The sequence below is a fragment of the Bufo gargarizans genome, unplaced genomic scaffold (assembly GCF_014858855.1).
Source record: "Bufo gargarizans isolate SCDJY-AF-19 unplaced genomic scaffold, ASM1485885v1 fragScaff_scaffold_395_pilon:::fragment_2:::debris, whole genome shotgun sequence".
In the NCBI taxonomy this organism is placed as follows: Eukaryota; Metazoa; Chordata; class Amphibia; order Anura; family Bufonidae; genus Bufo; species Bufo gargarizans.
In genome coordinates, this window is record NW_025334108.1 from 398,424 (window position 1) to 425,122 (window position 26,699).

Genomic DNA, 26,699 nt, shown 5'->3' on the forward strand with positions numbered 1-26,699 from the left:
ACGGATCCACATCCATCTGACAAATGACATCCGTTTGCGTCCGGATTACCGGATCCGGCAGGCAGTTCCGGCGACGAAACTCCCTGCCGGAATCCTCTGCCGCAAGTGTGAAAGTACCCTTATATGTATACTTTTCTTTTTTTAAACAATTTTTTTTTTTTACTTTATTTTGGGAAAAAGACGCTTTTTTTATTTCTTTATTTACTATTTTAGTTCCATCTTTTTTAACTTTATTTTTTGTTTTTTTGTTACACTCTGGGACTTCAACTTTTGGGGGTCTGATCCTCTTTACAATGCATTACAATACATCTGTATTTTAAGGCATTGGCTCTAAGTGTATTACCAGTGTAATACACTTACAGCCTGCTTGCCTGTGAGATCAAGGGGGTTGAATCTCACAGGCTCACATGGAAGACATCACAGAAATACCATTAATTAGGCATTGTGGCTGTCTTCCATGTGAGTCTCACAGAATGAACATAACCCTGTTCACGGGAATATAGTAGAATATGGTCAATTAGAATAGACTTCACAGAAATACCATTAATTCTAAAACATAACTTTTAATGAGTCAATAATAAAAGCCAATGAACCCTTATAGTACAGAAAGAAAATATAAATCAGAAAATCTATTGAAAAACCTAAATGTGGAAATAATCTTTCCACTAGCCTACGTTTGCAGGATGGGAGACAAGTGTTTAATAGGCTATTAGGGCAATGTCCCTGATACTAGCCCTATTATTGTTGCCCTGTCTGCAAACGGAATAGCCGCCCCGATAGGTGCGATCCCGTGTCTCCCGCCTCCTTTAAACCTCTAGATAACCCTAGCACGGGGAATAAATTCAGCAATATAAAATGCTGACCCTATGATGAGACCTAGGCTAATATAGATGCCAAAACAAAAACGTGCATGAATAGCCCCCCAGTGAAGTGGCAAGAATCCACCCAACAACAAACAGTGCAAAAAATAGTAAGTAATGTAGCAAGTATAAAGGTCATGTGTCAGACTGACACCCCTGACCGTCCCTACGTGTTTCGCCTAGTTGGTTACAGGCTCCTCAGGGGACAAAACATATAATCATGACAACAGGGTGTCCATCACCAGAGGTTTATCACCAGAGTATAGAGAGGCCAAGATACTGCTTCTCCCATAGATCAGTGGTAGTTACTATTTAAAAAAACACACACACGATTTAGTACATTGCTATAAAGCTTCTTGAAACAGGTTCAAAACCTAGTCAAAAGCAATGGCCGAGTGGTCGTTGTTAAAAACCACTATATTGGCAATATCCAAGTAGCATTTCAGTACAACCAGGAATAGAATAGTAATAGAGTAACTGGCGCTCAAAATAGCCCCTGTTGGAACCGGATAGTTGGTTTGCCTCGATTGACATAGAGGCACTCAACACGTCAATCCCCCATGATAAGGGTCTCTTAGCAGCTAAATATTTCCTAGATTCTAGATCTAAAGATATGTGTCATCATACCCGATTTGTCTTACAACTTCTTAACTTTGTTCTAACACATAATTATTTAATGTTTGAGGACCATGTCTACCACCAGCTCAGGGGCACAGCGATGGGTAGCCCATGAGCACCAACATATGCTAATTTGCTCCTGGGCTGGTGGGAAGACACAGAGGTCTTCTCTGAATCTATGATGGAATGGACCAGACACATATCTCTTTGGTCATAGACAACGTTCTACTGCTGTGGTCAGGGACTGAGAGGGAGTTCCAACAATTCATAGACAAATTGAATTCCAAACACATAGGCCTATATTTCACCTCAGAAATTCACCGGGACACGATCACCTAGACATAGCCTTGGAGAGGGATGATAATAATTACATTAAAACAACGTTATTTCGGAAGAAGACCTCAACTAATAGTCTCCTACTATGGGATAGCTTCCACCCTAGGCCCCTTAAAAAGGGTGTGCCTAAAGGACAGTTTTTGAGGGTACGACATAACGGTTCTTAATCTGAGACCTTTACACGTGAGGCATCCAAGCTATTCCATCGCTTTAAGGAAAGGGGGTACCCTAGTCTATGCCTCTATGAGGCATGGAATTGGGCTAAATCTAGAGATTGTTTCTCCCTATTACGACCACAAATGAAAAGAACAAATTCACAAGGACCCATAAGGATTATTGGACCTTTGACTCTGAGTCACAGCAGGTCCGCGATATCCTGAGTCGTTATTGGTCATTAATTAAAACGGATCCTGACTTAACTATGGTTCTACCTGAAATTCATCTATTACCGTATTTTTCGCCCTATAAGACGCACTCCCCCCCCCCCAAAATTGGGGGGGGGGAGGCAGTGCGTCTTATGTGGCGAATACTTGAGTTTGTATACCACCGACCGCATGCTGCGAAGCGCGGTGGCGGGTGTATTAGTAGGCATGGATGAGGGAGGAGGGGCCGGCATCCAGCTCTGTAACTACAGCGGGCCCGGTGCAGTCACTGTATTCTGCTACACCGGGCCCGCTCACTGTAGGAATCCTAACTGCAGGCAATGCTAACAGTAGTCTTTTATGCAGCCTGTACTTACGATACTAGCTTTCCGGCAGGCAGCAGGCAGGAGGCTGAACTGGCGGGCGGGCGCTTACAACGTAACTCACTATGTCACGCGCCGGCTCCGCCCACTTTATGAATGAAGAAGGGAGAGCCGGCGTGTGACATAGTGAGTTACGTTGTAATCGCCCGCCCGCCAGTTCAGCCTCCTGCCTGCCGGAAAGTTAGTATCGTAAGTACAGGCTGCATAAAAGACTACTGTTAGCATTGCCTGCAGTTAGGATTCCTACAGTGAGCGGGCCCGGTGTAGCAGAATACAGTGACTGCACCGGGCCCGCTGTAGTTACAGAGCTGGATGCCGGCCCCTCATCCCTATTGGGGGTCATTCTATGGATGGCACTGTTATGGGGGTCTGTGGATGACACATAGCGTAAAATGCTATTTATGTGTCATCAACAGATCCCCCATAACAGTGCCATCCACAGTCCCCCCCATAACAGTGCCATCCACAGTCCCCCCCCATAACAGTGCCATCCACAGTCCCCCCCATAACAGTGCCATCCACAGTCCCCCCCATAACAGTGCCATCCACAGTCCCCCCCATAACAGTGCCATCCACAGTCCCCCCCATAACAGTGCCATCCACAGTCCCCCCCCATAACAGTGCCATCCACAGTCCCCCCCCATAACAGTGCCATCCACAGTCCCCCCCCATAACAGTGCCATCCACAGTCCCCAATAACAGTGCCATCCACAGTCCCCAATAACAGTGCCATCCACAGTCCCCAATAACAGTGCCATCCACAGTCCCCAATAACCGCGCCATCCACAGTCCCCAATAACCGCGCCATCCACAGTCCCCAATAACCGCGCCATCCACAGTGCCCCCCATAACCGCGCCATCCACAGATCCCCATAACCGCGCCATCCACAGATCCCCATAACCGTGCCATCCACAGATCCCCATAACCGTGCCATCCACAGATCCCGATAACCGTGCCATCCACAGATCCCGATAACCGTGCCATCCACGGACCCCCCATAACAGTGCCATCCACAGACCCCTATAACAGTGCCATCCACAGATCCCCATAACCGTGCCATCCACAGACCCCCATATAACAGTGCCATCCCCAGATCCCACATAACACCATTAGGCACACCTTTTGGTTCAAATTTTTTTATTTTATTTTTTTCCTCCTTAAAAACCTAGGTGCGTCTTATAGGGCTAAAAATACGGTACTTTTAGACGTGGCCGAAGCATAGGGGATGCGCTGGTTCACAGCCATCTAGATCCGCCTGAAACCAGCACATGGCTGTCCAAAAGACATGTAGGCACCTTCAAATGTGGCAAATGTAAGGCATGCAATTTCATATCTCCAGGAAATACGTTCAAGAATAGCTCTGCAGACAGAATATTCTATTTCCGGAGCTTTGCAAACTGCAATACCTCGGGAATGGTCTATCTGGCTAAATGCGTCTGCGGGCTTAAATATGTAGGGAAAACCAAGAGGATATTCAAGAAAAGAATTATTGAACATCATAGGGCCAGCATTTGATATTGCTGAATTTATTCCCCGTGCTAGGGTTATCTAGGGGTTAATAGGAGGCACGAGACACGGGATCGCCCCTATCGGGGCAGCTATTCCGTTTGCAGGCAGGGCAACAATAATAGGGCTCGTATCAGGTAATTCAAAAAGCGGGGGCACATTGAATTAAAACAAGAGTGCCAGCACACGGTATATAAAGGACAATGTAGTTCAGGGAAGAAAAGAGAATACCGAGATAAGAGCGGCACATCTAAAATAGTATCAAGTTTATTTAAGGCAACAAGCACAACAAAAAATGGGTTAAAAACATTGTATAAAAAGCTAGTATCAGGGACATTGCCCTAATAGCCTATTAAACACTTGTCTCCCATCCTGCAAACGTAGGCTAGTGGAAAGATCATTTCCACATTTAGGTTTTTCAATTGATTTTCTGATTTATATTTTCTTTCTGTACTATAAGGGTTCATTGGCTTTTATTATTGACTCGTTAAGTTATGTTTTAGAATTAATGGTATTTCTGTGAAGAAGTCTATTGCAATTGACCATATTCTACTATATTCCCGTGAACAGGGGTTATGTTCATTCTGTGAGACTCACATGGAAGACAGCCACAATGCCTAAGGAAGGCATCGGGCTGCCTTCCCAGTCATTGGGTCCCCGTCACAGCAGCGCGGGGACCTGATGGACACCCGGCAGGATACCACACGTGCCACGGTCAGTGCTGACAGTGGCAGTGCGAGGGTTAATGTGACGGCATCAGTGTTTTCGGTGCATACAGCAGGGGTCCGGAGTTTAAGGCTACTTTCACACTTCCATTTTTGCTGGATCTGGCAGGGTTCAGCAAAAATGCTTCCGTTACTGATAATACAACCACCTTCACCTGTTATGAACGAATCCGGTTGTATTTAACATAGCCAAGATTGATCCGTCATGAACTCCATTGAAAGTCAATGGGGGACGGATTCGTTTTCTATTGTGTCAGAGAAAAGAGATCCATCCCCATTGACTTGCATTGTAGGTCATGACGGATCAGTCTTGCTCCGCATCCCAGGACAAAAAGCAAACCACAGCATGCTGCGATTTCCTCTCTGGTATGAGAACGACAAATACACATTTTGCCTGCATTAAAACTGCCCCTAACTTTGTGTCGTGCGCTTTCTCGCAGTCCTCTTTTTATGCCGTGTGTGCTGCAGGCTGGATTTGTGGCATGTACTGCGGGCTGTGGAGACTTATGACCCTCCCTGCACGACCAGGCTGTGTGTGTTCGGGCTTCCCTCTTCCTCCTATGGCACCCCTTGTCCCCCCCCTCCCGACAGTATAACCACGTGCTGCCCGGGCACCATGTCAATGCTGTGCTGAGCTTACCAATACCTTTCCCTCCATCAGTGCGGGCTGTGCCTCCTCATGTCTCCCCAGGCAGTCTCACTCCTTGCTGGGCAGTGTGGGCACAATCCGCTTCTGGGCATATCTCCCGGGCACTGTATCAATCTATGCTGCCCTGAAATGTCTGCATGTCTGCCCCCCTGCTCAATACGTTCCGCCTCCTCCGGCCAAGGTTTACTGTGTGCTGTCCGTGCTCTGCTCCACCCCGCTCCTACTTGATTTGATGCCAGTGATTGATGGGCAGAAGAATTGATCCGCCAAAGCTCCGCCCCCCGAATCCTGGGGAGAAGACACCGCCCTCCCTACCTCATTCTGCTGCTCCTGCTCCGCCCCCACTTCGCCTACTACTCTATTGGATGCCCATGATTGATGGGCAGAAGAATGGCTCCACAAGCTCCGCCCCCGAATCACAGGGAGAAGACCCCCCCTCCCTACGTCATACTGTTGCTCCTGGAAAGATCACAGGCAGCGTGTATGGTGTGCGTGTGAGAAAGTGTGCAGGCGGACCAACTACAGGGTAAATGAAATGTAAAATGTGCATACACACCCACACACACCTAGGGTCTAAGAGAGCTTAGAGCATAATGAACATTTAAAGCCAAGTATTGGCTGATTTTACTGATGACAAAAGTTGCAGTATGGCTGTTCCTGTGCCCCCATATGATGATAAATTTGCCATTGGCCGTCTCCCCATATGTTGTCAGTGTGATGAATAGCTGTTCCCATGACTCCTGCATGTTACCCTTTGTGGTCAGTGTAACAGTCTGTAAACCAAGGCTGCAGACTATCCCACAACATTCTCTCCAGCAGCATTCACTCAAACTACCGTAGATGGCATATGAGGGGGTATGAGACCACCAGATGCAATATGGGGGGTTAGAGAGCACCAGATTAAATATGGGGGGTTAGAGAGCACCAGATTAAATATGGGGGGTTAGAGAGCACCAGATTAAATATGGGGGGTTAGAGAGCACCAGATGAAATATGGGGGGTTAGAGAGCACCAGATGAAATATGAGGGGGTATGAGAGCACCAGATGAAATATGGCTGGATAAGAAAGCACCAGATGAGATATGAGGGAGGAGGGGAAATGAAGAACATATTGGTAATTTCTGGATTTCATGGAAACAGAGCAGCGGAGACACACTTCGGGCCACCTCCAACTGAGAAAATGATGAGAGTGGAGGAAACAGGAGGATCAGCTCCAAAAGTTGGATAAAAGCAAGCACACCTTACGTGGACCAACTGCAAAGTGGCCAGAGTTAGAGGTAGAAGTGAAGGAGTGGATCACACGTCACCGGCAAAATGGACTTTGTCTCAACAAAAATGATAATCTATGAGGCCAAACGCATTGCTGTGGAGAAAGGCATTCATGATTTCACCGGATCACCATCGTGGTGCTATAGATTTATGAAGAGATCTGGCCTTTCTATGCGCACCAAAACCAGGATTGCACAAAAAATGCATTTTATAAGTTTGTTATTGATGCGAGGAAGAAGAACTTTGAAATTAGCCAGATTGGGAACATGGATGAAGTCCCGCTAACGTTTGATGTGCCATCTAACAGAACCGTAGATAACAAAGGAGCCAAAACCATAACCATAAAAACCTCAGGGCATGAGAAAACCCACTACACAGTTGTGCTGTCCTGCTGTGCAGATGGTACCAAACTGCCTCCGATGTTTATCTTTAAAAGGAAAACATTACCAAAAAGAAATTCCACGGGGAGTCGTCGTGCACGTTCATGATAAAGAGTGGATGGACAAAAATAGCATGAGGCTGTGGATTGACAAAGTGTGGTCCAAACGTCCTGGCGGGCTTCTGAAGAAATCTTCCTTGTTGGTGCTTGACCAGTTCAGAGCGCACATTACAGAAACTACTAAAAAAAACTTTAAGGAAGTTAAGACCCAAATAGCTGTGATTCCTGGTGGTCTTACCAGCCAGCTGCAACCTCTGGACGTTTCCATTAGTTCAAAGTTCTGATGCCAGAGGAGAGGAACACCTGGATGTCAGCTGGGAACCATGATCTGACGCCTACTCGGCGGATGAAGAGGCCCACTATCACACAAGTGTGTAAATGGGTTAAAAGGTCATGGGACTCCATGAAGGAGGACATTGTTGTAAAATCCTTCAAGAAGTGTGGCATTAGTAATGCCTTGGATGGAATAGAAGACTATGTTTTATTTGACACCAGTGATGAAGAAAGTGATGACAATGACTGCGTGGATCTGTCCGTCCACATTTCTGATAGCAGCGAAGAAGAGGAATTTTTGGGGTTCGAATAAAAATATTACAGCCTTATTTCTGTTACTTTCACTGTTTACTGACTTTTCTGACTGTTAATGAGAGTAAAGATAGTTCTTAATATGTTACATGGTTGACATAAAATTGTTCTTAAACTGCTGTTAACTTTATACAGTTGATATAAAATATTTTACTACAGTATTTGGTTCAGAATCTTTTTTTTCCTAGATTTTCCTCCTTTAAAATTGGGTGCGTCTTATATGCCGGAGCGTCTTATACGGCGAAAAATACAGTATATTAAAAAAAAAAACCTCCTATGAGACAGATTGTTTTGGGAATTGGTGTGTGAAAAATTGGGAGGATGGGTGGACTCACTGCTACAGCTAGACATAAGCAACTCAAAGTTGACGAAGTGGAATTAAATCTGAATTTCAGGGAAAATGTGATTCGCTCTGACGCTGAATTTCCTTAATCTTCATGGTAACAAATCAAATTTTTTCTTAAAATGGCTGCTGCACGTGTTAGGACATGGAGCAAGGAACTCTGGGAATGAGGGATCACCCACAATGCCATGCATTCAGCCAATCAGTCCCTGTGATGTCACAGCCCTATAAATAGCCTCAGCCATTTTAGATTCTGCCATTTTCCAGCGTGCTTAGTGCAGGAAGACTTTATTGTGCTGAAAAAACTATTTACAACTTCAGGGAAAGATTGTTCGAGGTGTAGGGAAAGTATAGGGAGGAATCATCTACACTATAAAAGGATAACAGGGTGCAATAGGAGAGTGTATAGTCTGGGTAATATGAGCGATTACTATTACACCTTGCTAATTGGGAATCCAAATTGCAGTTATACTGCTGCTTTTAGGTTGTTTGCACTATGATACATCAGTAATCCCAGCAAACCTTGCTTGTGATTGGGGTGCAAATTCTGTGTGACACAGCCATTTTAGGGGGTGTATTAATAGGAAAGATATGTATGCCCTATTAGCCATTCTGTGTTTATTTTATATTGTTTTACATTTTTTGAGGGGCATATTAATAGAAAAAAAAAAAAAGGAAAAAATATATGTCATAATTGCCGTTCAGCTGTAAAGTTAAATTGTACAGGGTGGGCCATTTATATGGATATGCTGTGAAGATACGAGATGTGCAGCACCTGAAACTACAGATACTGGAAGCCTGTGCTAGCATTTCTCCTGCGGTGTTGCTATCAGTGTGTGAAGAGTGGGAGAAGAGGGTTGCATTGACAATCCAACACAATGGGCAGCACATTGAACACATTTTATAAGTGGTCAGAAACTTGTAAATAACTCATGAAAGAATAAAGTTACGTTAAAACCAAGCACACCATAGTTTTTTTTGCGAAATTCCCAATAAGTTTGATGCGTCACATGACCCTCTTCCAAATGTTGGGTTCAAAATGGCCGACTTCAAAATGGCTGCCATGGTCACCACCCATCTTGAAAAGTTTCCCCCCTCACATATACTAATGTGCCACAAACAGGAAGTTAATATCACCAACCATTCCCATTTTATTAAGGTGTATCCATATAAATGGCCCACCCTGTACTACTCCAAAAAAAGGCAAGGACCCCACAGACTTGGGATCTTATAGACCGATCTCACTGCTAAATGCAGACTTAAAGCTCCTGGCAAGGATCTTGGCCACAAGGCTCTCCAGGGTCATTCCCTCCATTATCCATCCGGACCAGAATGGCTTCATCCACGGTTTGACGGTAGCAGTTTATCCGTCAGTAAGCAGCTTTACAAAAGTCGCACATCTTTACGAAAAAGTCACATGTTTTTATGAAAAAGTCGCATGTTCTATTAAAAAGTCTCATAAGATAAGCATGGTCCTCACTGGAGTGAAATTGCGACTTTTTTAATAGTCCCAATAGTAAATCTGTCTAGAGATTCATTTACATAAGAAAACACGCCCACTTTCCGAAAACTGGCGAGCATAGTGCAGAGCAGAAAAAAGTCGCAGATTTGTGCGCAGTTTTAGCGTTTGGGACTTTTTCACTCCATTATTCTGACCTGAGCTAATGATCAATCTGGCCCTATGAACGGATCCTTTATAGGCAAAGAGACACATATGAGAAATGGACTAGGATATGGGACGGTTGGAAGATTTGATCTGATTGTACTTTTATTTTTTTCTCTCCCTCTCCGCCTTTCTCCTTCTCCTCTCTTCCTCTGGGGGGGTGGGGGGTGCAGATGCCATCTCAGGGCTGGGGTGGGGGGGTTTATGGGGGGGAGATAGGGGTTGGAAAAAAAAAATATTAATTATAAATATTAATTATATTGAATTATTACTCTAATCCTTATTTCATGTGTATTTGTTTTATATACCAATAAAGTTGTTAAATAAAATAAAAAAAGTTACATTGCACTACAGCCATTTACTGTATTAATAGGAAAGATATGTAGCTGTTCTGTGGTGAATTGTGATTGTTATAATTTTTTTTTGGGTGTATTAACAGCTTAACTACCCAGGATGATAATACTTGTCCTAAAGGGCCGGTATTTTTCGCCCCAGGACGAGCATTCTCGTCCTGCGGTCCTTCCTCCCCCCATGGGCGCTGCTGCCATCAGCAGCACGGAGCCGGCTGTTACTGACAGCCGGAAACCTGCTAAATCCACCAGCATCAGTGATAACTCAGATGGCGGTGGAATAACCCCTCATATGCCGCGGTCAGCTGTTTTTTGTTACCTTGTCTCACAAAAAGTGTACCCTATAATAGTACCAACAAAACTGCCACCTTATCCCGTAGTTTCCAAAATGGTAATTTTTGGGGGAGTTTCTACTCTAGGGGTGCATTGGGGGGGGGGGGGGTCTTCAAAAGTGAAAGCTTAAAATTATACCAGTGAAATCTGCCTTCCAAAAACCATATGGCGTTCCTTTCCTTCTGCGCCCTGCCATATTCCAGTACAGCTGTTTACGACCACATATGGGGTGTTTATGTAAACTACAGAATCAGGGCAATAAATAGAGTTTTGTTTGGCTGTTAACCCTTGCATTGTTAGCAGAATTTTTTTTATTAAAATGGAAAAATATGCCAAAAAAGTAAAATTCTGAAATTTCATCTCCATTTTCAATTAATTCTTGAGGAACACCTTAAGGGTTAAGAAAGTTTGTAAAATCCGTTTTGAATACCTTGAGGGGTGTAGTTTCTAAAATGGGGTCATTTTTGGGTGGTTTCAATTATGTAAGCCTCATAAAGCGACTTCAGACCTGAACTGGTCCTTAAAACGCGGGTTTTGGAAATTTTCAGAAAAATTTCAAGATTTGCTTTTAAACTTCTAAGCCTTCTAAAAATTAAATGGCATTCACAAAATGATCCAAGCATGAAGTAGACATATGGGAAATGTAGTTATTACTATTATAAAACTAGAGAAATTGAAATTTGCTAAAATTTTCCAATTTTTGGCAAATTTGGCTTTTTTTTTTATAAATAAAAATGAAATTTGTTGACTCAGTTTTATCAGTCATGAAGTACAATATGTGACGAGAAAACTATCTCAGAATGGCCTGGATAAGTAAAAGCGCTTTAAAGTTATCACCACATAAAGTGACATGTCAGATTGGCTAAAAATGGCCTGGTCCTTAAGGTGTTAAAAGGAAAAAGAATATGTCTTAATTGACGTTCTGCGGTGGTTACATTGTACTACAGCCATTTTTGGGGGTTATTTTAATTATTTTATTATACAGTATGACAGACAGACAGAACCTTCAAAAGGAACGGGCAGTGGCCAATAAGTTTCTGTTGCAGGCAGCAGGAGATGCAGTGAGAGGCCTGAACTCCCCCGTGTCATCTAGCTGTCGTGTCTTGACCAGCAACCCAGCAGTACTTGAATGGTTAACTCAGTCTTGGACTTTGTCGCAAGTGACATCAGACACTCCCAGCCAAGCGTTGGTGGGTTCCTCTGACACGATGTTTAGTTAATAAGAATCAAATAGATAATAAATGATATCTCTATTCGGTAGTAACAGAGTATCACTCTTACTTCACCAGGGAGAAGGGTATAGGATAAAGCTCAAGACACCTATACCTTCACCTCCCCCGCCAAGATCGCCTTGCAAGATGTACCAAAGGCTTCCTGGTCCCCAAAGAGATGACACCGGGGCTCCGAGGTGAAGTTTAAGTCTTTATTAATTAAGCTCGACGCGTTTCGGGATATATGTGCTCCTGGTGGCACCTTTCGGAGAACTGATTGCTTGTGCCGAGCCGAGGTGGAGAGCCCCAAGCCATCATTTCTTTGCGAAAAAGGCAGTACCAGCCCTGCACACACATGTAGAACAGAAGGTGGGCCAGTCCTTGAGCCTGTCAGTGTCTTCCAATGTGCACGGCAGTGCCGAGGTGTGGAGCTGTAACTACGGTCAAGGACAATATATGTCCTTTATGGCCCACTGGGTAAATGTGGCTCCTGCTTTCCCCATGAGCCCGGACCCAATCCATTTTTACATCCATCACACAGTTAAAATCACCAGTGATAATAATTATACATCCTTCTTTCTGATCCATAAATAACAATAGCTGACCCAGAATGTACTGCGAGTATGGGGGTGGTATATATAGAAATGCCAAAATACAGATCACTTCCTGTAATTTACTATAAAAGAGAACATACAGTACCTCCCCTCCCTATCAACAGATAATGCTGTACAGTCAAAGTCTAGCTTCTTATGGATTACGACTGAGACCCTCCCTGGAATAATTGGTCAACAAGGAATGGTAATTTTGTCCAGCCCAACCACTCTCAATAAAGCTGACCGTATCCTTGGTCAAATGCGTTTCCATTAGTCCAATAGCAGGTAGAGGTCCATGGACAAAATAAAATATAGCACATCTTAATTCTATCCCCTATAACCCGAACATTCAAAAATCAAATTCTAACCGACATACTGGGTCAGAAATAAAAATAAAACAAATCTTTCTCTTGTCCCCTTCCCTCCCAAACTCCTTTCCCAACCACCAGTCCTCCCCCTCAAAACCCCCACCTAATTCTCCCTAGTTTAACCAAACTTGTTCAACCTTGAACGACCCCCCTCCATCACATGTCACAAAATATAATTTGCAGCTTCCAAGACTAGTTGTGCTACTAAAGGCCCTTTGCATCCAACCAATCTACAACAGCAAATGGGGAATCAAAGATATTAACCACATTTTCATGCACCACCTGCAATTTTGCTGGAAAATTAAGTATTGGCATGTATCAGCCTTTATTTAACTGCACCTTTTTTCCTGAGTAGATTTTGGAAAATCAGGAAAAATAGTAATCCTACTGCCATTATTGCACAAATCTGATCCCTCCCTCACTCTCTTTATTAATGAAATAATAGAGAAAAGAGAGAGAGAGAGAGAGAGAGAGAGAGAGGGCGGCGCCTCATGTGTGGTATTGCTGACAATATTAATGCATATGTGTATAAAATTTGCTTACCAGAGGTTGTTGTGAGATGGTCACAACAGCTGTATAGGCTCCTGCTGGTATTTATCCCGACCAGCAAACGGGTGCTTGGCTGCAGCCTGGGTTCCTGCCTGCACCCAAAAACCGTACGGGTGCTCGAGTGAAAGTAAAACTTGTACCGAATAAAAACAGATTAACCTCTTCTGCGAGCGCTGCCAAGGATACCATTTAGATAAGGCGTGTAGTTTAAAATGGCTTTAATTCGTCTACGCGTTTCAGGGATGAATTACCCCTTCATCAGGACAGTAAAACAAGTTTAAAACAAACAGAAGACATATATATGCTTTCCTGGTTGTATTTTGGCACCACCAACTGTGGGAGGGGGATAATTTTGGAGAAGGTGTGTCCACAGGAGGGGCGTCTCAGTAGTAACACTACTAATGGAAGAATTCCTGATGCAGATCGCATCAGGGCTCTATTGATGGTTTTGTTTACATACGTCCAAGCTCCACGGCACTCTGAGTGTGGGAGGGGGGTGTGGTGTCAGGCCGGCTATTCCTGCATCAGGCTGGTGCGCTCGGCCGATGGAGGGGGCATGGTTTCAAGTCCGGCATCTCTTCTGGGAGATAGCTATTGGTAGAAGTTCTTTCCAGGGGTGACGTCATGGACACACCTCCAGTTGGTGTCCGGAGCCTGTGGTGTGTTTGCTGCACTGCGCTGCCTTTACCCGACATATCCTCACAGCACGAGCGGGCGCTATACATTGTAGCGTAGTACATAGTTAACATGTCACTAGGGCATAAAGGAAACTTTATAGCATATATGTGTTTAGGTATTATTAATAGCAAAAAGGATATGTGCTACTATCTGATTTTAACTGACAGATAAAATCTTAGACAAGACATTTCCTTTAAGTCCTGAGTGCATTTTATTTAGGTAATCTCTAATGAAAGAAATGTCGGCTTGTACTGAGCCCTTCTGGGAAGTGAGAACCTGCAAGGCTTTATTGGATTTCTTGACATTCAATATTTCCCTCAAGATAGAGGAGTTCTCTTTATTTGTAATCGTTCGGTTCATTAGGACCCCCTATAGATTCTCTAAGAGGTCATGAAACATCATTCAAGGGGTCAGGTAGGGGAACCTTCGAACTATTAGTGAGAGCATTCTTAGGAAAAGATCTAGTAGCATTTTAGGTACTTCTTAATTTTGAGAACTCTCAAGCCTAAGGGTACTTTCACACTAGCGTTTTTCTTTTCCGGTATTGAGTTCCGTCCTAGGGGCTCAATACCAGAAAAAAAACTGATCAGTTTTATCCTAATGCATTTTTAGAGGAGAGCAATCCGTTCAGCATGCATCAGTTCAATCACTGTATGTTTTTTGGACGGAGAAAATCCCGCAGCATGCCGCTGTATTTTCTCCATCCAAAATTCCGGAATGCCGGATCCGGCACTATTTTACATTGAAATGCATTAATGCCGGATCCGGCACAAAGTTTTCCGGAAAAACTGATCCGGTTTTGTGGTCTGCACATGTGCAGACCTTTAAAAATGTGATCAAGATAAATACCGGATCCGTTTTTTCTGGATGACGACCGGAGAGACGGATCCAGTATTGCAATACATTTGTGAGACTGACCAGCATCCGGAACAGTCTACAAATGGTATCCGTTTGCATACAGATTGCCGGATCCGGCAGGCAGTTTGGGCGACGGAATTGCCTGCTGGAATCCAGTGACGCTAGTGTGAAAGTACCCCAAGACCAGGCCGAGCTTTAGGAGATGAGAGCTTAACAGAATTTCTACTACTCTTAGGGGCCATCTTACAAACAACTCTATATTAAGCCAAAGTTCTGTCAGTCACGATATCCATAGACTCTGCTTAAGTGCCTGTCAGCATCTCTCGGTCTTCTAATGGGCATCAGATCTTCATGAAATGAGATGAAGATAAAATGGTTGTTGGCCCCAAGGACTATGGCTGCACTGCCTCACTCTTTCATGGCTGTGCTGATGCAGACACCCCATGCACCCTCTCGACCAGGGTCTGACCGCCTCCCAAGCAAATGACGCAAAACCACAACAGCTTCAAGTCGCACATCCCTAAACTATATGTGCCGCACTGCCCACAAATTTGCACCAAAAACCCGCTAAACATAGAGCTCCTCTCGCTCCCGCAGCTCTGATTGCGCTCACCCCAGACTGCGGGCAACTAGGACCTCTGGTATTTAGCTCCTGGTTACTTGGCGTGCGAAGTATGCTGCAGTAGCCTTGTTCAGCACAGAGGAGGAGGAGCACGGCAGCACACACGTTAACGTTTATTTTCATCAGTTACCCTAGCTCCCATTCCTCCTTTTTTATTACATTTGAATTTTTTTTTTTACAAATTTAACCCCTTTGACCCCAGGCCAGTTTTCACCTTTCAGTCCAGGCCATTTTTTGCAAATCTGACGTGTCACTTTATGTGGTAATAACTTTGGAACGCTTTTATTTATCCAAGCCATTCTGAGAATGTTTTCTCGTGACAAATTGTACTTCATGACAGTCATAAATTTGAGTCAATATTTTTCACCTTTATTTATGAAAGAATCCCTAATTGACCAAATATTTAGAAAAATTAGCAAATTTCTAAATTTGTAAATGTTATTTTATTTTTTGGGGACGTTAGAAGGCTTAGGAGTTTAGAAGCAATTCTAAAAAAAATCTTAGAAAATTTCCAAAACCCACTTTTTAAGGACCAGTTCCGGTCTGAAGTCACTTTGTGGGGCTTACATAATAGAAACCCCTCATAAATGACCCCATTGCAGAAACTACGCCCCTCAAGTTACTCAAAACTGATTTTACAAACTTTGTTAAACCTTTAGGCATTCCACAAAAATTTAACGCTTTATTTTTACAGCATTCACCTGTCACGACTGTAAGTGAGCAACACACAGTGAATAGCAACTGACCGAACCCAAACTAGGGAGGATAAAGGGTGACCCCTGTCAGACCCTGAAAGCTCTCCCTAAGCTGCTATGCACATGTCCGGATCCATATGGTGGATCGAGACATGCCCGCATACCTTAGGCTGATGACCACTGAAACCCCTACAATAGTGGAAGGGGCACGGCCACCGATGCCCTGCTCTGTATATGGACGGAACCGGGGTCGCCTCGGATCCAGTCAGCAAAGAAACAGAAACACACAATGTTTGAACACTTAACTGAAGGAGCTGTGGCTGCAGTGAAAACAGATCCAAAGTCAGCAGACAATATTCAAAGTACTTGCTTCAGCAGAACACAGATGCAGTGAAAAGATATCACACAGGTGAAGATACTCAAGCGAGAGATACAGCTCAAATGAAAAGTATAATCCGCACCTCTACAATGGAGGAGGGGTGATTTAAAGGCAGCGAAATCAAACACAGGAGAGACAGCTGGGAGGAAGGAAACTGAAAGTAAAGACCTCATCACAGGGGCGGGGAAACAGGGCAGAGTGAACTCCTCCAAGCTCTAGTAGTGACATCATCACAGGAGTGGAGAAACAGAGCTGTGAGAACGTCTCAAAGCTCTGGTAGTGACATGTAATGACTGAGAGGTTAGGTCACGTGATATTTTTATAGAGCAGGTAGTTACGGACGTGGAAAATACCTAATATGTATACTTTTTCTTATTGATTTAAGTTTTACACAATAATAGCATTTTTGAAACAAAAAAAAAATATATGTTTTAGTGTCTCCATAGTCTGAGAGCCATAGTTTGTTTATTTTTTGACTGATTGTTTTGGGTAGGGGCTCAGTTTTTGCGGGATGAGATGATGGTTTGATTGGTTTGATTTTGATCGCTTGGTGTTGGACTTAAAAACTGTGCCAAAAAACAAACAAACATTTAATTTATTTATTTTTACGGTGCTCACCTGAGGAGTTAGGTCTTGTCATATTTTTATAGACCTGGTTGTTACGAACGCGGCGATACCTAATATGTATACTTTTTTAAATTTATTTCACATTAACACAATAATTGCATTTTTTAAACCATTATTATAAATTATATTTTAGTGTGTGCATGTTCTAAGAGCTATAGTTTATTTTTTTTTGGGGGCGATAATCTTATGTAAGGGCTCTTTTTTTGCGGGATGTGGTGACTGTTTTATTGGAAGCATTTTGAGGGGCATACTTTTTGATCGCTTGGTGTTGCATTTTTTGTGTTGTAAGGTGACAAAAATAGCTTTTTTTAACCACCTCCGGACCGCCTAACGCACGGATGCGTCCGGAAGGTGGTTGATTTACTCCTCCTGGACGCATCCGTGCGTCATCTCGCGAGACGCGAGATTTCGGTCACAGCCTGCTCGCGCATGCGCATCGCGGGCCAGCAAAAGTTAAAGGAGTATTTCGTCAGTAACCTGCCAGCCAATGATCGCGGCTGGCAGGTTGCTGATTTTTAAAAAATCCAATCAGAAGCCATATTGCAGATCATATTAGTAAATCTGATCTGTTATATGGCTGCCCTGCTCCTCTGCTGGTCCTTTTCGTCGGTTGGATCCAGGAGAGGAGCAGGCTTCACAGTGAGTACACCAAACACCACACACTAGCCCCAGATCACCCCCTGCACACCAATTAACCCTTTGATCACCCCTTTGATCACCCCCGTCAATCACTAGTGAAAGGAAAAAAGTGATCAGTGCAAACTGTCGCTTTTCTTTACACTGGTATTAACCGATAGGTTTTAGGATAGTTTAGGCCCCTTGCTTAGGTAGTTTAGGGATCAGTTAGCGCCCAGCCCACCGCACCGCAGTCCCTTATTCGCTGATTAGTGTATCGCTAATCAGCATTTGTACTTTTATAGTATCTGGAAGTGATCAAAACTGATCACGGTCAGATCTATAATCGTATTAGTGTCACTTTAGTTCGCCCTCCACCCAAAATGCAGTGTTTGCCCGATCAGGCCTGATCGGTCACCCACACGTGCGTTCACCCACGCCCGCCCCACCGCAGTGACAAAAAATATATTTTTTGATCACTGCACATTCACTTTACACGCGCTGCGGCGATATTTTTTATCAACCCCAGCGGCCTCCGGTACTTCGCTAGCCTCCCATTTGTAAGACAGGCTTGCTTTTTTTCTTGGGAAGTCTCAGGGAATACCCCTAAATTTAGTTGCCCAGATGTCAAACAGGGGGTATTCTTCTGAAGAGGCCTACAGGCTTCTGACCCAGTCGGATGAGGAATGGGAACCCTCATCTGATGAATCTAGCTGGTCAGAATATGAACCTGTAGAAAGCAGTGGCTCTCTGACCCAAAGTTCGGACGAGGAGGCTGAGGTCCCTGATAGCACCAGGCGTACCCGGCCCAATGTCGCTAGACCGCAGGTTGCGCAGGATCTGCTTCAAGAGCAGCAGAGTGGGGCTGGTGCTGTCTGATTACGTGGTGAGGCATACACCAGCAGCGCAGCCCTTCCTGGACCTAGTACCAGCACTGCCGTAGAACATAGTGAAGTAGCGAGCACCAGAAGGGCAGTTGAAGCTGGTACGGTGGCACGTGTAGTAGTTACCCCGTCGCAGCCACCGCAAAGACGTGCCCGTAGAGCCCCTAGAATCCCTGAGGTGCTGGCAAACCCTGATTGGCAGTCCCCAACTTCAGCCGCACCTGTAGTTCCCCCTTTCACCGCCCAGTCTGGAGTTCGGGTTGAGACAGCTCAGATCGGTTCGGACCTGGGATTTTTTGAGCTGTTCTTGACTGCGGAGCTCTTAGACTTAGTTGTGGCAGAAACAAATCTGTATGCCACACAATTTATAACCGCTAACCCGGGATGCTTTTATGCCCAGCCTTTCCTGTGGAAACCAGTCCAAGTTTCCGAAATAAAAATTTTTTTGGGCCTTCTCCTCAACATGGGTCTAACTAAAAAGCATGAATTGCGGTCATATTGGTCCACGAACCCAATTCATCACATGCCCATGTTCTCTGCTGCTATGTCCAGGACACGATTTGAGACCATCCTGCGTTTCCTGCACTTTAGCGACAAAACCGCCTCCCGTCCCAGAGGCCACCCAGCTTTTGACCGGCTCCACAAAATTCGGCCCCTCATAGACCATTTCAACCAGAAATTTGCAGATTTGTATACCCCAGAGCAAAACATCTGCGTAGACGAGTCCCTAATACATTTTAACGGGCGCCTTGGCTTCAAACAATACATCCCAAGCAAGCGCGCCCGGTATGGGGTCAAATTTTATAAGCTCTGTGAAAGGGCCACAGGTTATACCCACAAATTTTGTGTCTATGAGGGAAAAGATCAGACCCTGGAGCCGGTCGGTTGCCCTGACTACCTGGGGAGCAGTGGGAAGACAGTCTGGGACTTGGTGTCACCCTTATTCGGCAAGGGGTACCATCTTTATGTGGACAATTTATACACAAGTGTGGCCCTCTATAGGCATTTGTTTCTAGAACGGATTGGCGCCTGTGGCACCGCACAAACTAGTCGCGCGGGATTCCCCCAACGGCTCGTTAGCACCTGTCTTGCAAGGGGGCAGAGGGCTGCCTTGTGTAACGAAGAACTGCTCGCGGTGAAATGGAGAGACCAGCGTGACGTTTACATGCTCTCCTCCATTCACGCAGACACGACAATACAAATTGAGCGAGCAACCCGTGTCATTGAGAAGCCCCTCTCAGTCCACGACTATAACCTTCACATGGGAGGGGTGGACTTCAATGACCAGATGTTGTCTCCATATTTAGTTTCCCGCAGAACCAGACGCTGGTATAAGAAGGTGTCTGTATATTTGATTCAATTGGCTCTGTATAATAGTTTTGTTCTCTACAGTAAGGCTGGGAGAACACGATCCTTCCTCAAATTTCAGGAAGAGATCATCGAGAGCCTCCTGTACCCAGGAGGTTCCGTGGCCCCATCCAACAGTATAGTTAGCTGTCTACACGAGCGACATTTCCCCAATGTCGTTGCTGGTACCTCAACCCAACCGTCACCCTGAAAAAGATGTTGTGTCTGTAGCAGGAGTGGAATAAGGCGTGACACCCGCTATATCGGTCCTGACCACCCTGCCCTATGCTTAGGGGAGTGTTTCCAGAAGTACCACACACAGGTACACCTAGCATAGGGATCATCTCACCAGGACAGGCACACAGGGCTATTAGGGCCCATTCACTCACAGCTGCTGCAAACCTCTCCTTTCACCTGGGACAAAGTGCATAACGCACTTCGCCACATCTTTGGGCGATTTGCGCTTTGCACATTGACCCATGGGGAAGGAGAGGTTTCTTCTATAAAGGTAAAAACAAACAAAAAAAAAACACCAGTAAGCAAAAAGGTTAATGTTTAGTTCAAAAAGTTAAAGTTTATATGTTCTGTTCCAAAGTCAATAAAATTATTTTGTTGCGGCCTGTTTTTTTTTTTTTTTTTAACTTCCAGGTGGATCGACTAGCTGCAGCACTGATGTGCATTCTGACAGAAGCATTGCGCTGCTGTCAGATTACACGCAAGTCGGTGTATGCGGCGCTGCAAGGCGAGATTTCTACTCTGCAGTTAAAGATACGTTTGACGAGGCATATGAGCTGAGGAGGCGGTGGTGTTCATATGCTTTGGCAAACACTTTGTATATAAAAAAAAAATAATAATTCCCGGCAATGATTTATTTATCCACATCGATTGATGTGAATGGAGAAATCTGGTTTGCCAGGGCATACGAGCTAAGTGGGTATGGATGTTGGGCGGAGCTCCTATGTCCTGGCAGACGCCTTTCCCCTCCTTTTTTTTTTTTGGCAGAGATTTTTTCATCCACATTGATCGATGCGAATGAAGAAATCTGTGCCGTTCATTTTTTTCTTTCAGCCCAGAGGCTGAACGGAAAAAAAAAATCTCATTACCTGTACGCTCAATATAAGGAGAATAGCAGAAACTCCTAACGCTGGCCATACATGTAATGATTGCGGAGACCCTCAAATGCCGGGGCAGTACAAACACCCCACAACTGACCCCATTTTGGAAAGAAGACATCCCAAGGTATTCGCTGAGGAGCATATTGAGTCCATGAAAGATTTAAATTTTTGTCCCAAGTTAGCGGAAAGTGAGACTTTGTGAGAAAAAACAAAAATAAAATCAATTTCCGCTAACTTATGCCCAAAAAAAAAATTATTTGAACTCGCCAGGCCCCTCATTGAATACCTTGGGGTGTCTTCTTTCCAAAGTGGGGTCACATGTGGGGTATTTATACTGCCCTGGCTTTTTAGGGGCCCTAAAGAGTGAGAAGTAGTCTGGGATCCAAATGTCTAAAAATGCCCTCCTAAAAGGAATTTGGGCACCTTTGCGCATCTAGGCTGCAAAAAAGTGTCACACATGTAGTATCGCCGTACTCAGGAGAAGTTGGGGAATGTGTTTTGGGGTGTCATTTTACATATACCCATGCTGGGCGAGAGAAATATCTTGGTCAAATGCCAACTTTGTATAAAAAAATGGGAAAAGTTGTCGTTTGCCAAGATATGTCTCTCACCCAGCATGGGTATATGTAAAATGACACCCCAAAACACATTCCCCAACTTCTCCTGAGTACGGAGATACCAGATGTGTGACACTTTTTTGCAGCCTAGGTCGGCAAAGGGGCACATATTCCAAAGTGCACCTTTCGGATTTCGCAGGCCATTTTTTACACATTTTGATTGCAAAGTACTTCTCACACATTTGGGCCCCTAAATTGCCAGGGCAGTATAACTACACCACAAGTGACCCCATTTTGGAAAGAAGACACCCCAAGGTATTCCGTGAGGGGCACGGCGAGTTCCTAGAATTTTTTATTTTTTGTCACAAGTTAGCGGAAAATTATGATTTTTTTTTTTTCCTTACAAAGTCTCATATTCCACTAACTTGCGAAAAAAAATAAAACATTCTAGGAACTCGCCATGCCCCTCACGGAATACCTTGGGGTGTCTTCTTTCTAAAATGGGGTCACTTGTGGTGTAGTTATACTGCCCTGGCAATTTAGGGGCCCAAATATGTGAGAAGTACTTTGCAATCAAAATGTGTAAAAAATGGCCTGCGAAATCCGAAAGGTGCACTTTGAAATATGTGCCCCTTTGCCCACCTTGGCTGCAAAAAAGTGTCACACATCTGGTATCGCTGTACTCAGGAGAAATTGGGGAATGTGTTTTGGGGTGTCATTTTACATATAACCATGCTGGGTGAGAGAAATATCTTGGTCAAATGCCAACTTTGTATAAAAGTTTTGGGAAAAGTTGTCTTTTGCCAAGATATTTCTCTCACCCAGCATGGTTATATGTAAAATGACACACCAAAACACATTCCCCAACTTCTCCTGAGTACGGCGATACCAGATGTGTGACACTTTTGCAGCCTAGGTGGGCAAAGGGACCCACATTCCAAAGTTCACCTTTCGGATTTCACCGGTCATTTTTTACAGATTTTGATTGCAAACTACTTCTCATACATATGGGCCCCTAAATTGCCAGGGCAGTATAACTACGCCACAAGTGACCCCATTTTGGAAAGAAGACACCCCAAGGTATTCCGTGAGGGGCATGGCGAGTTCCTAGAATTTTTTATTTTTTGTTGCAAGTTAGTAGAATATGAGACTTTGTAAGAAAAAAAATAATCATAATTTTCCGCTAACTTGTGACAAAAAATAAAAAGTTCTATGAACTCACTGTGCCCATCAGCAAATACGTTAGGGTGTCTACTTTCTGAAATGGGGTCATTTGTGGGGGTTTTCTACTGTCTGGGCATTGTAGAACCTCAGGAATCATGACAGGTGCTCAGAAAGTCAGAGCTGCTTCAAAAAGCGGAAATTCACATTTTTGTACCATAGTTTGTAAACGCTATAACTTTTACCCAAACCATTTCTTTTTTTTTTTGCCCAAACATTTTTTTTTATCAAAGACATGTAGAACAATAAATTTAGCGAAAAATTTATATATGGATATCGTTTTTTTTTTGCAAAATTTTACAGCTGAAAGTGAAAAATGTAATTTTTGGGCAAAAAAATTAGTTAAATTTCGATTAATAACAAAAAAAGTAAACATGTCAGCAGCAATGAAATACCACCAAATGAAAGCTCTATTAGTGAGAAGAAAAGGAGGTAAAATTCATTTGGGTGGTAAGTTGCATGACCGAGCAATAAACGGTGAAAGTAGTGTAGTGCACCCACGCCATAAAAATTGAATGCGATCGCAGACAAAACTGTATTTTGTTTGCGAAATTGCAAACTTGTGACAAAATATAAAAACTTCCATGAACTCACTATGCCCATCACAAAATACATTGGGGGGTCTTCTTTCCAAAATGGGGTCACTTGTGGGGTAGTTATACTGCCCTGGCATTTGAGGGGCCCAGATGCGTGAGAAGAAGTTTGAAATCAAAATCTGTAAAAAAAAATGACCTGTGAAATCCTAAGGCCCCTTTCACACGAGCGAGTATTCCGCGCGGGTGCGATGCGCGAGTTGAACGCATTGCACCCGCACTGAATCCTGACCCATTCATTTCTATGGGGCTGTTCACATGAGCGGTGATTTTCACGCATCACTTATGCGTTGCGTGAAAATCGCAGCATGCTCCTCTTTGTGCGTTGCTGTGCGATAATCCACGCAACACAGGCCCCATAGAAGTGAAGTGCGGATGCGGTGCGATTTTCACGCATGGGTTCTAGGTGACAGTCTATTCACTGTATTATTTTCCCTTATAACATGGTTATAAGGGAAAATAATAGCATTCTGACTACAGAATACATAGTATAATAGTGCTGGAGGGGTTAAAAAAATAAAAAAGTTAACTCACCTTATCCTCTTGTTCGCGTAGTTCGTTCCCGGTCTGTTCTTTGCTAGCTGTGGGCTTGGGCTAAAGGACCTTTGAGGACATCAGATCACATGCTCCATCACCATGGTGATGGACCATGTGATTGGAGCATGTGATCTGACGTCACCACAGGTCATTCAGCCCAAGCCCACAGCTAGCAAAGAACAGACCGGGAACGAACTACGCGAACAAGAGGATAAGGTGAGTTAACTTTTTTATTTTTTTAACCCTTCCAGCACTATTATACTATGTATTCTGTAGTCAGAATGCTATTATTTTCCCTTATAACCATGTTATAAGGTAAAATAATACAATCTTCAGAACATCAATCCCAAGCCCGAACTTCTGTGAAGAAGTTCGGGTTTGGGTACCAAACATGCGCGATTTTTCTCACGCGAGTGCAAAACGCATGACAATGTTTTGCACTCGCGTGGGAAAATTGCGCATTTTCCCGCAACGCACCCGGCTCTTATCAGGGCAAAAAACATGACGCCCGTGTGAAAGAGGCCTAAAGGTGCTCTTTGGAATTTGGGCCCCTTTGCCCACCTAGGCTGCAAAAAAGTGTCACACATCTGGTATCGCCGTACTCAGGAGAAGTTGGGCAATGTGTTTTGGGGTGTCATTTTACATATACCCATGCTGGGTGAGAAATATCTCGGTCAAATGCCAACTTTGTATTAAAAAAAATGGGAAAAGTTGTCTTTTGACAAGATATTTATTAATACGGACGTCTGAATGGAGCCTTACAGGGGGGTGATCATCCCATATAGACTCCCTGATCACCCCCCTCTAAGGCTCCATTCAGACGTCCGTATGCGTTTTGTGGATCCGATCCATGGATGCGTGGATCCGTAAAACACATACGGGCGTCTGAATGGAGCCTTACAGGGGGGTGATCAATGACAGGGGGGTGATCAGGGAGTGTATATGGGGTGATCACCCGCCTGTCACTGATCACCCCCCTGTAAGGCTTCATTCAGACGTCCGTATGTGTTTTGCGGATCCGATCCATAGATGCGTGGATCCGTAAAACACATACTGGCGTCTGAATGGAGCCTTACAGGGGGGTGATCAATCAGGGAGTCTATATGGGCTGATAACCCCCCCTGTCACTGATCACCCCCCTGTAAGGCTCCATTCAGACGTCCGTATGTGTTTTGCGGATCCGATCCATGGATGCGTGGATCCGTAAAACACATACGGGCGTCTGAATGGAGCCTTACAGGGGGGTGATCAGGGAGTGTATATGGGGTCCACAGATCAACGCATCCATGGATCGGATCCGCAAAGCGCATACGGACGTCTGAATGGAGCCTTACAGGGGGGCGATCGGTGACAGGGGGGGTTATCAGCCCATATAGACTCACTGATCACTTCCCTGTCATTGATCACCCCCCTGTAAGGCTCCATTCAGACGCCCGTATGTGTTTTACGGATCCACGCATCTATGGATCGGATCCGCAAAACACATACGGACGTCTGAATGAAGCCTTACAGGCGGGTGATCAGTGACAGGGGGGTGATCACCCCATATACACTCCCTGATCACCCCCTGTCAATGATCACCCCCCTGTAAGGCTCCATTCAGACGTCTGTATGTGTTTTGCGGATCCGATCCATGGATGCGTAAAACACATACGGACATCTGAATGGAGCCTTACAGGGGGGTGATCAATGACAGGGGGGTGATTAGGGAGTCTATATGGGGTGATCAGGGGTTCATAAGGGGTTAATAAGTGACAGGGGGGGTGTAGTGTAGTGTAGTGGTGTTTGGTGCTACTTATTACTGAGCTACCTGTGTCCTCTGGTGGTCGATCCAAACAAAAGGGACCACCAGAGGACCAGGTAGCAGGTATATTAGACGCTGTTATCAAAACAGCGTCTAATATACCTGTTAGGGGTTAAAAAAAAAAAATCGCATCTCCAGCCTGCCAGCGAACGATCTCCGCTGGCAGGCTGAAGATCCACTCGCTTACCTTCCGTTCCTGTGAACGCGTGCGCCTGTGTGCTCGCGTTCACAGGAAATCTCGGCTCAGGCGAGATGACGCCAATCGGCATTAGTATGACCTGGGAGAGCCGCCGCAATGGCGCCTTTCGGCGTTAGCGTGGCGGCAGGTGGTTAATAGAAACTACAAACAACATCTCTTAGCAATCATCCGTGAAAAACGCATCGCATCTGCACTTGCTTGAGGATGCGATTTTCACGCAGCTCCATTTACTTCTATGAGGCCAGAGTTGTGTGAAAATCGCAGAATATAGAACACCAACGCACATGTACACAGCCCCATTGAAATTAATGGATCCAGATTCCATGCAGGTGCAATTTGTTAGCATCACGCATTGCATCCGTGCGGAATACTCGCTTGTGTGAAACGGGCCTAAGGGTGACTGCAGACTGTGCGGTTACCGTGCAGTTTTTCTGTACGCATTTTGTGAGGGAACAAACGCAGCGTAATACAGTATGCCTCCCTAGAGTCACATTTAGTGGCAATTTTTTATGATTGCGTTTTAATCATTTTCGGCTAAAATAATTTTTCAATTGGTCTTTATTAAATATGTTCAGCAGTTTTTGTCATAAAGGGTTAAGTTTGCACCTAACTGTGAGCATCTTACTTTCACTCTCACTTTGTGCTGTCATCTGATAACCCTTATTCCTAAATTACTAACAGCTCAAACACTTATTTGAGCCACATTCTTCTCAGTAAGAAGTGAGCTATAATGAGTGTTTATGAGCTCTCAGGAGATTAGGGGCTTCACATGAGCCGTCAGCCGAGATCCTTGAAAATCTCAACCCTATACAGAGAAAGGGGCTA

At 44.5% G+C, this 26,699-nt stretch overlaps 1 protein-coding gene across 4 annotated transcripts in view; it reads right to left on the bottom strand.

Annotated features, from left to right (window-relative positions):
- Nucleotides 1-26,699, bottom strand: part of LOC122922497 — a 363,771-nt gene that overhangs the window by 16,396 nt on the left and 320,676 nt on the right. The window lies entirely within an intron of this gene.